Below are 13,591 nucleotides of genomic sequence, written 5' to 3'. Positions count from 1 at the left end.
TGAGCAGAGGAAAATTCAGCATAGAATTGAGGCAAAGGTTGACAGTGTCCGAGGTTTAGTTGATTGAAGTCGGGGGGGGTCAGAAAATAGACTTTATTTTTTAGAGCAGGTTTAAGTTCACAGAAAAATTGGGTAGAGAGTATCGAGTTCCCACATACCCCCTGCCCCAACATATGCACAGCATCCCTCACTATCAACATCTTGAACCAGAGTGGTACATTTGTTACAATCCATGAACAATCTATATTGTTCATACTCACCCAAAGTTCATAGTTTACATTAGGGTTTACTCTTTATTCGATGTGTTTTGGCAAATGTATAATGACAGGTATCCAGCCTAATATCCTACAGAACAAAGTAGTCTCACTGCCTTAAAAATCTTCTGTGCTCTGACTATTCATTCCTCCCTCTCTCACAACCCGTAGAACCACTTGTTTTTTTTTTTTCTTTTTACTGGATCCATAGTTTTGCCTTTTTCAGATGTCATACGGTTGAAATCGTACAGCATGTAGCCTTTTCAGATTGGCTTCTTTCACTTAGTAATTGGCATGTAAAATTTCTCCGTGTCTTTTCATGGTTTGATAGTTCATTTCCTTTTAGTGCTGAATAATATTCTCTTGTCCAGATGTACTGGGGTCTTTTTATCCATTCACCTACTGAAGGACATCTTGGTTACTTCCAAGTTTTGACAATTATGAATAAAGCTGCTATAAATATCAGAGTGCAAGTTTTTGTGTGGACATAGTTTTCAACTTATCTGGCTAAATACCAAAGAGACTGATTGCTGGATTGTATGGTAAGATGTTTAGCTTTTGTAAGAAAGTGCCAAACCCTCTTCTGAAGTGGCTGTATCATTTTCCATTCCAGTTTCTATTGATCCACATCCTCATGAGTTGTTAATGTTGTCAGTGTTTTGGATTTGGGCCATTCTAATACATATATAATGGTATCTAATTGCTTTAATTTTAACTTACCTGATGACATATGATGTGGAGCATCTTTTCAAATGCTTATTTGCCACTATATATGTTCTTTGGTGAGGTGTCTGCTACTCTTTGGCCCGTTTTTTAGACAGGATGTTTGTTTTCTTATTCTTGAGTTTAGGGATCCTTTATATATTTTGCATAACAGTCCTTTATCAGATATATCTTTTGCAAGTTTTTTTTTTCCAGTCTATGGCTTATCTGCTCATTATGTTGACACTGTCTTTTGGAGAGCAGAAGTTTTTTTGATTTTTGTTTTTTAATTAATTAATTTATTTTGGGCTGTGTTGGGTCTTCATTTCTGTGCGAGGGCTTTCTTTAGTTGTGGCAAGTGGGGGCCACTCTTCATCGCAGTGCGCGGGCCTCTCACTATCGTGGCCTCTCTTGTTGCGGAGCACAGGCTCCAGACGCACAGGCTCAGTAGTTGTGGCTCACGGGCTTAGTTGCTCCGCGGCATGTGGGATCCTCCCAGACCAGGGCTCGAACCTGTGTCCCCTGCACTAGCAGGCAGATTCTCAACCACCACGCCACCAGGGAAGCCCGAGCAGAAGTTTTTAATTGTAATGAAGTCCAGCTTATCAATTATTTGTTCCATTGATCACAACTTCGGTGTTGTATCTATCTAAAAGTCATTGTCATACTCAAGGTCATCTAGGTTTTCTCCTATATTATCTTCTAGGGGTTCTTATAGTTTTGTGTTTTACATTAGGTCAGTGGCCCATTTTCAGTTAATTTTTGAGAAGGGTATAAGGTCCGTGTCTGAATTCACTTTTTTGCAATATGGATGTCCAGTTGTTCTAGCACTATTTGTTGAAGATACTATCTTTGCTCCATTATATTGCCTTTGCTTCTTTGTCAGAGATCAGTTAACTAACTATATGTGGATCTATTTCTGAGATTTCTATTCTGTTCCATTGATCTATTTGTCTGTTCTTTCACAAATACCACACTGTCTTGATTACTGTAGATTTATTATAAGTCTTGAAGTCTGGTAGTGTCAGTGCTCGAGTTTATTCTCCATTCATATTGTGTTGGCTACTTGGGTCTTTTACTCTCCATATAAACTTTAAAATCAGTTTGTCAGTATCCACAAAATAAGTTACTGAGATTTTGATTGGGGTTACATTGAATTTGTAGATCAAGTTAGGAAGAACTGACATCTTAACAGTACTGAGTTTGCTATACATGAGCGTGGAATATCTCTCCATTTATTTAATTCTTTGAGTTTTTTTTTTTTTTTTTTTAGCAGAGCTTGATTGTTTTTCACATATATATCTTATCCATATTTTGTTAGATCCAACAGTATTTTTAAAAATTTAGTCATTCAATTATTTCTAAAAATTTAAAAACTATCTACTTTTCCAGCTAGACTGTTAACTGCATGAGATCAAACCAATGACTGCATTGTTTAATACTATATCTCTAGTGACACATAATAGGCACCTAAGATGAGAAGTATTTATTAAATAAATGAAATAATGAATACCATATGTGCTGAAATATGTAGTAAATACTAGAGTTTTCTCCCCAACATCCCTACCCCAAATGAATAGGCTAGCCACATGGTATTAAATTACCCCTTGTCAGTGACTTGTTCCAAAAAGAATATGACCATTCTGTCTCATGAAATGTTAGAAGTTCTGGAGTATTCTAGGGAAAATATTTCTTACTCTTAAAAGAGCCTTCTTTGTAGGCATGTTGCTGGATTTGGATCCAGCACCTGGAAATTATGCAGCCACCTTACTATGAGCCCTAACATGAAGACAACATGAAGGATGGAACTACTGAAAGGTTGAGAAAAAGATAAATCCCAAACTGAGCCTTAAAAAATGTAATTGTGCTGTTGAGTCAACCAGTCTGGAGTTTGCTTCTCCTCTGGATGCCATGTTATGTGAGATAGTCAATATTCTAGTTGTTTAAGCTAATTTTAGTCTCTAGATTATCAGAAAAAGTTGGACATTTAAAAGTTGTTTTAGTTTGAAATGTACCTGTTTGAGGTCTACTTAAGCTAAAAGCAAATATCCCCAATTGTATAGAAGCATAAAGATTCTGACACTTCCTTGCTGACACTGTTTGATATATTCACCTTCTTCTCACATCCACTTCCAAGAATACACTGTGTGCTTTAGTTCTGCCCTAGGTCATCTTTGTAGGTATCTCACTGGATTCTACTAGGTAATTAAGTAGGTATTTTTGTTTATCCAAGTGTAATGTTTATATATATATATAATTTTTTTTAATCCAGGATATAATACTCAACACCACCTTAAATTATTGAGGCATAAAAATAATTACCTCAATTTCAGCCTTCATAAAAAATGTATATTTAGGGCTTCCCTGGTGGCGCAGTGGTTGAGAATCCGCCTGCCGATGCAGGGGACACAGGTTCGTGCCCTGGTCCGGGAAGATCCCACATGACACAGAGCGGCTGGGCCCGTGAGCCATGGCCGCTGAGCCTGCGCGTCCAGAGCCTGTGCTCTGCAACGGGAGAGGCCACAACAGTGAGAGGCCCACATACTGCAGGAAAAAAAAAAAAAATACACACACACACACACACATATACACACACATACCACCATAATCTCTCTCTTTCATAAAAACTCTTTTAAACTCCAACAATTATCTTTGTGCTGCCTGTATAACTTTAAAATGAAGGGAATTTGAACTGGTAAGTGGATTAAAAGGTTAATTGCCTAATCTTAGTTTTATTCCTGAAAAGACTATGTTGACCTATACAAGTTTCCTGTCTGGAAGCTAGGAATCTTTTGAAACATACTTAAATGAATCAGTCTTATCTCAAAGGTTAACTACTTTTAGGTAATTATTCTAGTTTCTTGGCAACTGGTATTTTTCTTGTTATGCTATTATGTTTGGAAAACTATGATCTCTAACCTTTGTTTCTATTAAATATTTTGAGAAAATGTTTTGGAAAATGTCATAAATATTTGAATAAACCTTGTATATTTCCTTCTTTTCAAGATGCTTGCACTCTGAAAATAAATTAAAATATCTGAAAAATTAGAGCCATTTCAGAAATTATTCTATTTCTATTTTTATTAAATATTTAGGATGACAAAGTGGCCCTTCACAGGTGTTGGAAAAATATTTCATTTGGAATAGCTTGCATAAGCTATGAAATATCCCAGTATAGTTCTCAAAAATGCTGGTGAAAAGTCGCAGTTACTCTCAGCATACCGTTAACATTTAAGCATCTCACAGTCAGTAGTGGGAATTTGAAATGTTTCATGTCTTAAATTTCCCCAATGTGTTATTAGCTTCAATGTTCACACTTTGCTTACATGATAAAAATAAAGGTAGTATTGATTTTATTGGGCTCAGTTCTTTGAGTTTCATCGTAAATGATCATACTTTCATTTGTATACATTTGATATCTTTGATTTGGATTCAAGGATATTTAAAATATACTGTTTCTTAGTGATATTAAAGTACCATGCTGAAGAAGTGACATTTAAGATTTTGGCCATTGATTCCACTCGGTATAATTTTTAGGAACTTATAAAAGTAGAGAAAAACCTGAGGCAGGGCTTTCAGAGTTAATATCCTCATTAAATTATTTTTTTCTTTTACCAGTTCAAAAGACAAGGTCCTTAGTTAATGCATTTTAACTCTTCTTTTCTTTCTAAAATAATCTTCATTTAGAAAGAGACCTAAGTCAATGTTTAGACATTTCCATGAAGGAAAAGTAATGGAAAAAGCACTAAATGGGATTGTCAGCAAGGGAGGAAGAAAGCCACAGTGATACAGCCTGAAGGCATAAAGGCAGGAAAAAGTGAAATAATAAGAGAGAAAAGAGAAACATACAAAATCAGAGAATACCTAGATAGCACAAAGAAAAATGCCTGTGTTTTGATGTAGGAAGTTTGCTAAGCCAGGGTAGAATTCATCAGCGTATGAGGTGATGATTAAAGAGGAGCAAACGGGGTTGACTGAGTTAGGCTGGGAATAGTCATTACCTCATGAGAACATTTATGTGGCTTGTCTCTAAAGGCCAATAAACTAACACATGACCTGGCTAGCATGGAGCATGATGGGTCAATACATCACAACAAGTCTAAGTAGAGAATTGTTTCATTTCCGGTATCTTTGGTCTTCTAAAAAATACAAAAGAGTAGGGGCTTCCCTGGTGGCGCAGTGGTCGAGAGTCCGCCTGCCGATGAAGGGGTCGTGGGTTCGTGCGCCGGTCCGGGAAGATCCCACATGCCGCGGAGCGGCTGGGCCCGTGAGCCATGGCCGCTGAGCCTGCGCGTCCGGAGCCTGTGCTCCGCAATGGGAGACGCCACAACAGTGAGAGGCCCGCGTACCGCAAAAAAAAAAAAAAAAAGTACAAAAGAGTATATTAAGAGTGCAAAGCAATGTTTCTCAAACCTAGTTATGTATTAGAATCACTTGGAAAGCCTTTGAACACAAACACCTCAGGATAAATCTGTCGGTGCCGGGGCATGAGTTTTGGAGTTTTGTTCTCGGTTTTTTAACCTCTTTAGATGGGTCCAAAGTGCAGCCTGGATTGAGAGCCACTAGCAAAAAGAATGACAATAAGATTAATACTCATATATGCATCATAAGCTTATGAAATATAACATCACCAATTCCTTTTGTAAGGTCGGATCTTAACAAACGGCACCGCGAAACAGAGGAAAGCTTCAAGTGAGCTTTATTAGGGAGCGCTCCCGGGTGACGTTCACTGGTCCGAGAGAAAGGGGCCAGAGAAGTCACACCCGGGAGAGGGTTGGGCAAGATTTTATAGGGGAAGAAGGGAAAGGGGTGTGGTGAATCTGGGAGGGCGCAGGGTATTCCTTATTTGGTGGTCTTTTCGGGTATCCTGGGGAACCGTTAGTCCCGCCCCTCGAAAGGCGGGAAGGCTGGGCCGGGTTCAAAGTCCCCAGGTCAGTTCCTGGAACTGGGTGGTCCGGAGTGTCTCCAGGGCAGTTTCTGGAACTGGGTGGTGCGGAGAATTTGGTTCTGATGCAACCTGTGAATCTGATTGTGTTCCCCTGCCTCGGGCCAGTTGGCCTTACACCTTTGAAGGCCTCTGTGTTTCTCTGACAGAATTACCGCCACTGCTCATCCCACATGTACAAAAGCATACATATCCTACACTTTGTATGAATCATGCCTTGCTTTTCTCTCATGGATCTCCAAATATTTTAATTTTTAGCTTTCTGGCCTTAGAAGTTTTTATAAATGGAGTTATACTAAGTATACTCTTCTACATAAAGTAGTTCAATGATTTACATTTCCTAGATGAATCTATTTGATGCATGTAGTTACCGTTCATTCATTTTCACCGTTGAATGGTATTCTGTTGTATCAACATAAACCATTTTACTGTAATATCTTGTGGTATCTTCTTAATATTGTCTGTAAACCTGGCCTATGCTTTTTCTTGTCAATTGATCAGTAAGGAAATCTTATGAGGCTGTAAGTGTGGGTTAAGGCAGAAGGGGCAATGCGACAGGATTAGTTGCTGCAGACATCTGAGCCATCTGGTCATTCAGCTTACTTGTGCCTTTGAAGACTTGCTTTAGCTTGACATCTTTTATACCATTTCCACTTGGTTTTGAGTTGCTGACTTGCATGACTGAAGTAAAACTTGCTAAATCAGTTAAAAAAACAGTCCATGACATGTTTCAAGGTCTCTGGATGCTCTCTGGTGGGATATTCAGTCTTTTCCAGGACCTAGTAGCAAGCAGAGTTGTTGTTTGCAGAAGAGGATGTGGTTTTACTTCTATTGCTTGGGGGTTTGCGATGTGATTCTCCTATTTGGGTTGGCTAAAGGCTCTGTACAGAGCCCTCCTTGCCCTGGACAGTTTAAATATCATTGGACTTGCTGGGTCATAAAATGCAATTGATAAACACATTTCACTATGGTCAGACTTAATGTAGAGTCTTCTTTTGCTTCAAGCCCCGTAACTCTCAGACTTATGGTTACTTGTTTAATGGATCAGAGCAGAACACTCAAATGTGACTTTTGCCTTCAAAATCCAAAAATGCCTAGTAAACATTATGACTCTTCTTCAGTGCTAAGTGGACCTGGGTATAACAATTTTTCTTAAAGGGAATTTCATAGCACTTTGTAGATCATTGAACCTCTAGAAATTTGACTAAGATGCTGGGCCTCAGAAATGGTATAGAGTTTATTTCCTTCTGGTACTGATAATCTCCCAAGGTGCCAGCTATATCCTACTCAGCAGAGCCAACTGGCATGATGGCCACAACATAGTGAACCAGGGTGGGATGAGAAAGTGAACAAGTTCGCTGTGGGTTGATTATGGTAGAGAATATGAAAATTGAAATCGCTTTGAGGCAATGCAGTGATGATGCACTAGGCCTATAACTGGGGTAGGCTATTTGGAAGTCCTCCCCTTCACACTGCTGACCCCCAGCCCACACTGAATATTCCAGGAATTCTCTTCTTCCTGTAAGATTTCTCTAGCACCCTGCACCAAGAAAGCTTAACATCAAGCTCATTTTAAAGGAGAGAATCTTAAAGCAATCTGTTGTTGGTTACCATGCGTATATTGAAAGGGACATTCAGAGCTAAGAGGCGATACATGGAAAACTGACACAGTAGGCATTAAACAGCAAAATAGACAAAAAAATCTTGATGCCAGCCAACCTCTGTCACCCACCATTCTGCTACTAGCACAGTGGGCTCAGACATGAAATAGCAATGGTGGCTAGGATGGGGTCTGCATGGGCTCCCATTCACCAAGGGTGCTACTGGTGAATGAATGTTTTACCTGCCAGCAAGAGACCATTGTTGTACCTCAGTCTGGCCCCATCCCTGGAGGAGACCAAAGAGTTAATTGGTAGGAAATTGAGTACACCAGATTCCTTACATCTTGAAAGTCAGTGATTTGTCTTGACAGTGATTTGTCTGGAACTGACATGTATTCCATACTCCTGTTTGTTTAACTTGCCTGCAGAGAGCCTTAGGTAGCACCCTTCTATGAGGGTTTATAGTTGTTTGATTCACTGAGAAGATATGTGATATAATGTGCCTCATACTAAGGACCCCTCTAAAGCAGAGGAGCTGTAGCTGTGAGCACATGACTTGATATCCAATGGTCCGATCACCTTCCAAACCACCCAGAAATTTTTGACCTGCTATAGCAGTTGAATGGACTTTAAGGGTACGACCTGAGTACTGCCTGGAAGATGGTATTCTACAAGGATTGGGCCGCATCCTCCAGGACACAGCATACACCCTAACTAGCAACCATGAAAAGGTGCTCTGTCCTGAGTAGTAGAACCAAGAACTGGAAACAGGAGTGGCCTCACTTACCATCACTCTCGATGATTTACTTGGGGATTTTATATTAACTGAACCCCCAATTCTAAGTTTATAGAGAGCCTGGTTCCCAGGGAAGGAATGCTTCCGTCAGGGGACACAGACCTAAGAACTTTTATTCCATGGTTGCCATCTAATCACTTTGTGTCTCTCATTCCAAGAGACCAGCAGACAAGAAGTCACTATATTGGCAAGGGTAATTGACTCTAATCCTTAGGTGAAGTTAGAGCTTCTGTTACACGATGAAAGTGGAAGAGACTATATTTACCACCCAAATGATCTAGGTGTGTGTCCTTTGTCATTTCTTTGCCCAATGTTGATGGTGAATGGATGAGGGCAGCAGCCACGGCTAGAGAAAGCCTTAGTGAACAGATGCTCAGAATAAGTATTTGTCACCCCACACATAAAGCACCTAAACCAGTAGATGGGATAGCCAAGAGTGAATCTGGAATGGTCAGTAGAGAGATAATGAATGTCAGTTATATCTCCAGGAACTGTTGCAATCGTGAGGGCTGTAATATGTCCACTAACTTTGTCCTTGCAAATTTACACAGGAAAAGAGATAAACCAGAATCCTGGAGTTGTTTCCAGGGAGGTGAACTTATATGAAGCAGGTAGCTCCAAGTGTGGGTAATCCTAGAGGCTATGGGGAACCAGCTTCTGGTGAATCTAGATGCCTCGCTCATTCCCCCAGCCGCTAGGAATGTTGACTTCTGACAACTCACAGCTGAGGCCCTGCTCGGCATGGCTGGCAGCCAAAGAGAGCAGCTTTGCCCAAGTTTATGGCTCCTTCGCAGAGGATACTGCATCCAGTGACAGGTGCAACATGGAGGTTAAAATGCCCAGCTTCCTTGCCTCAATTTGGGACATCTCTGAAGGGCCATCCCAGTTCCAAAACTTCTACAGGATTGACTAAGGCCTCTCTTGTAATTGAATTTCAGTTCAGTTTCTCCCTCTGCTCAATCATGCTTAGCTTCCTAACAATGTTTTTCTGGAGAGCTCTCATTATTAAATGTCCTGAATGCAAATCTTTTCATCAAAGTCCTTTCTCTGGGGTACCTGAACAAAGACAATGTCCCACAGTCTTGTACGTTTTTATATGTGTGTGCTTTCCTTTTTTTTTTGCTTCAGTTTTTTAAAAACGAATTTCTAGTTCACTAGCACCTAGTTCTAGTCATCGTTTTCAGCTGCGTTCAGTCTGCTGTTCAACTCATTAATTACTTAGCTTCAGATATTTTCTTTCTTTCATTTACGGAATGTTCATTTCATTCTCTTTTATAGATTTTAATTCTCTTTTAAATTCTCCACCCTTTGATCTACTTTGCCTCTCTTTTTCTCCGTTGTTTTTTTTAACCTTGTTTGCTAACTGCAGTATCTGGCTCATCTCTCCTCTCCTTTGCTCATGAGAGTTGGTCATAGTTTCTCGTCTCCTCACTTGTAGTAATTTCTTGATGCATGTTGGACATTGTGCTATAACTCTTGAGGCTCTACATTATGTGATCTTCCCTTGTGACATTCTGCTATAACTCTTGAAGCTCTACATTATGTTATCTTCCTTTGTTGGTAAATAGTGAGGCTTGGAGCACCTGAATTCAATCAGACGTTAATTAAAATTGGGGCTGGGTTTCTGTTTTATGTAAACCCAGCCTACTTCTGCTTTGCGCCTGCTCATCATGTTTGCTCTGCTCCCTCTCTGCCTGCAAAGGGTTTTGATTCTAAGTCGGTGAGTCTCTGTCTCCTCCAGTTTGGAAGACTGCAGAAAATTCAACTCTATGTCCTTCAGAGATCTCAGCCCAGCTCTTCAGTCTTCCAGCTTACCTTGCTTCAAAATACGGCCAATTCCTTGAAGGTAAGACTGTAGTATATCTGAGTTAGGTTATTTCCACAAGACTTCTGGAGATTTCACTTTGCCTTCAGGAAGCTTTTGGCCTAGTTCTTAGCTTCCTGTATAGCACCAAAACTTAGCAAATGTTCTGCGAGGAGCAGCAGTTGCGAGTTTGAAAACCCCCAGGTTTCCAATTTGTTCCACTACTCCTGCAGAATCACTAAAATTTTTGCTAGTTTCTCTTTTCTGTAGCCAAGGGTCTGGTTGATCAAGCCAGAGCCTCCACAAGCACCCAGAGTTAGAAAATGTCTGCAGGAGAAAGAAAGAGAAAAATCCTTGCTCACAAAAAGGAGTTTTTCTTCTTTCTGGAATTTTAGTTTGTTGCTTCTGAAGTTCTCTGATGCTTTTAAAATATGATATTTATAACTTGTCTGGTTTTGTGCAGTTTTGTAGCAAAAGTGCTTTCTTGTCCTGACGTATTTTAAAACAGAACTCTTGTCATTAGTTCTTAACTACATCAGTTAAACATTGTTAATATTATGGTTTGGTAAAATCAAGCTTTCAATGATTTATTTGAATTGAATTTATTTATTACAACTTAGCTTCTGGGTCAGTTTCTTCTTGAAGTACTTTCTTTAGAAGTTCCTTTAAGGAGTGTTTGTTGGTGGTAATATTCTTAGTAAATGTTTGCATAGAAATGTCTTTAAATCACCACAATTCTTGAAATATGGTTAAATTGGGTATACACTGAATTTTCTCTCTTGAAGATTTAATCCAACTCTCTTGCCTTCCATTGTTATGAAATATATTGTTGGTGAAATGTAAGCTCTTTGTAAGTTGTTCTGTTTTTCTGATGGGCTTTAAAATCTTCTTTTTACGTTTGGTGTGTTTCAGTTTGCTTGGATGGCTCTGACTATAGATTTATTTATTTTATTGTGCTTAGGATGTATTTTGCTTCCTGAATCTAGAATAGGAGTCTTTTATCAATTCTGGAAAATTTTCTTATGTCTGAATATTCCTTCTGCCCTTTCTCTCTAGGCTTCCTAGAAGTCCAATGAAATGTTTATTATATTGCTTCACTACTTGTTCTAAATCTTTTACTCTCGTCTGTATTTTGCATCGTTTCCCCCAAGTTTCATTAGGAATAATTTCTTCTGACCTACCCACCCGCTTACTAGTTCTTTGTATAACTCTGTCTGTTCTGCTGTTAAATTGATTCAAAGAGATTTAAATCTCCAGAGTTTCTGTTTGATTCTACTTCCAATCACTAGGGTCAACTTTTATAAACATATTTTAGAACACATGACTATCTTATTTTCTTAACCCTTCTTTTATATTTTTTTCTGTGCTACATTCTAAATATTATTTTTATATCTTTTCAATTCATTTATTCTCTCTTCAGAATTTAATTAGTGTCTAATCTGGAGTTTCTAAATTCAATTATTACATTTTTATTTCTAGAAATTACATTTGGTTCTTTCCAAATCTGCATGGTACATCTCGAAACTCTGTTACTGTTTAATTACAATTTTAATGTAGCATTTAATATGGTATTTTATTAATAGAAACATTATCCCTGTGATAATTCTAATAATTGTTGCTTTTGCATTTCTACTTCGGCAGTTTACTTTTTCTGCTCTCTTGTGCACGGCGGCTTGTCTCCTTCTGTGTTTTATTATTTTTATTTGTAAAATAATCCTGGAATTGTATCTTTGAGAATATTTGATCCTAGATTTAAAGTTTATTTGCAGAGAGAGAATTTGTATTTCATCTGCAACGTACCTGGGGGCTCTAACAATTTGAGGCCACTTCTAATTTTTGTTTGGACTCTTTTTTTTTCCCCCCCAACACAATTGTGAGTATTAATTTCAGCATCCTATCCTATTGAGGGCAGGTATTCCAATTATTTCTCTCTGTGGAGCAAGTTTTTTTTTTTTCCCTAGTTCAATTATTTTAATAATCAAAATTATTAGACTAAATGTAGTTGAAAGTAAACTCCCAAATTTCAGTGGCTTTAAGAGAATGAAGGTTTATTTTCCTCATGCCAAGTCTGATGTGGAGTGGCCTGTCCTCTCACATTTTTAAACTGTACTGTGTGGAATACATTACCTCTAGAGGGCCAGGTCTGGAAATAGAGAACATCATTTCCACCCGCATCCTACTGGCCAGAATGCTGTCACACAGTCCCCAAAAAACTGCAGGGGAGGGTGGAAAACGGGCCTTCCCCTGTGCCCAGGAAGAGAAAGGATTATGATCAACATATAATACTGTTTCTGTCACATCCAGCAAAGTTGAATGCTTTTCTGGTGTCCAGCATTAGGTGGAGGTCTCCATTCTGACTTCCCAACTTTCAGGGGACCTAAACTTTTTTTTTATGCTCGCCTTAAGTCAGGCTTATGGTCAGTTAAAATCAAATCCTTGGGAATGCCATTTCTAGTGCTTCAGGGCTTTATGTGTTTGTACTTTGTTGACAATTCTGGCTTCAAAGAATTGCCCTTATTTTTCTGCCAGCTCATCAGTGAATATTTTTAAGGGTTTTTGGTTTGTTTGCTTTTTAAATTGGGGTATAGTTGCTTTACAATGTTGTGTTAGTTTCTGCTGTACAACGAAGTGAATCAGCTATATGTATACATATATCCCCTCCCTCTGACACCTCCCTCCCCACCGCCCCACCCCACCCGTCTAGGTCACCACATGTGCACTCTTCTTAGGTATTGTGTACCAGAAGATTTCTTAGGACTAGTCTGACATATTGCTAAAAATGGAAGTCAACCCCAGTCTTTTTGAGAGTTTATTCTGGGCCCAACTGATAGCCAAACACTGATTTCTCAAATGGAAGAAGAAACTTGGTGGTTTCTTCATTTTGAAAGTGTATGAAATGTTAGGGCTGCCAGATAGCTGCTTCCTAGTCATACCGCCTCTCTCAATTTTATACTTTATGTGAGAATCCAAGTTATTCCCAGACCAAGTTATTTGGATTGTTTCCAAGGGGCTGCTGTTATCTAGCTTTCATTTAAATCGGTCCTGTGTCATCTTTCTCATTATTCTTCTTTCAAGATGTCCTTCAGGGACATTTTTTTTTTTTATTGTATAATTCCATTTATGTGAAACTTCCAGAACAGGCAAATCCATACAGACAAACTAGGGGGTGCGAGGGGCTGGGGGGCAGCTGCTAATGGACGTGGGGTCTCCTTTCGGGGTGATTCACAACACTATGAATGTACTAAATACCCCTGGATGGTACACTTTCAAATAGTCACAATGGTGAATTTTAGCTCAATAAAAAAAAAAATCTTTAAAATAAAACGCACAGGGCTTCCCTGGTGGCACGGTGGTTAAGATTCCGCCTGGCAATGCAGGAGACACGGGTTCGAGCCCTGGTCCAGGAAGATCCCACATGCCACGGAGTAACTAAGCCCCTGCGCCACAGCTACTGAGCCTGCGCTCTACAGCCAGTGAGCCACAACTACT

The 13,591-nt window shown here is 39.2% G+C and overlaps 1 protein-coding gene across 1 annotated transcript in view; it reads left to right on the top strand.

Moving 5' to 3' along the window:
* Positions 1–13,591, top strand: part of TMTC2 (transmembrane O-mannosyltransferase targeting cadherins 2) — a 769,790-nt gene that overhangs the window by 427,398 nt on the left and 328,801 nt on the right. The window lies entirely within an intron of this gene.

This window comes from Neophocaena asiaeorientalis, unplaced genomic scaffold (genome assembly GCF_003031525.2).
Source record: "Neophocaena asiaeorientalis asiaeorientalis breed wild unplaced genomic scaffold, Neophocaena_asiaeorientalis_V1.1 scaffold134, whole genome shotgun sequence".
NCBI lineage: Eukaryota > Metazoa > Chordata > Mammalia > Artiodactyla > Phocoenidae > Neophocaena > Neophocaena asiaeorientalis.
This window is presented reverse-complemented; position numbering and strand designations above follow the sequence as displayed.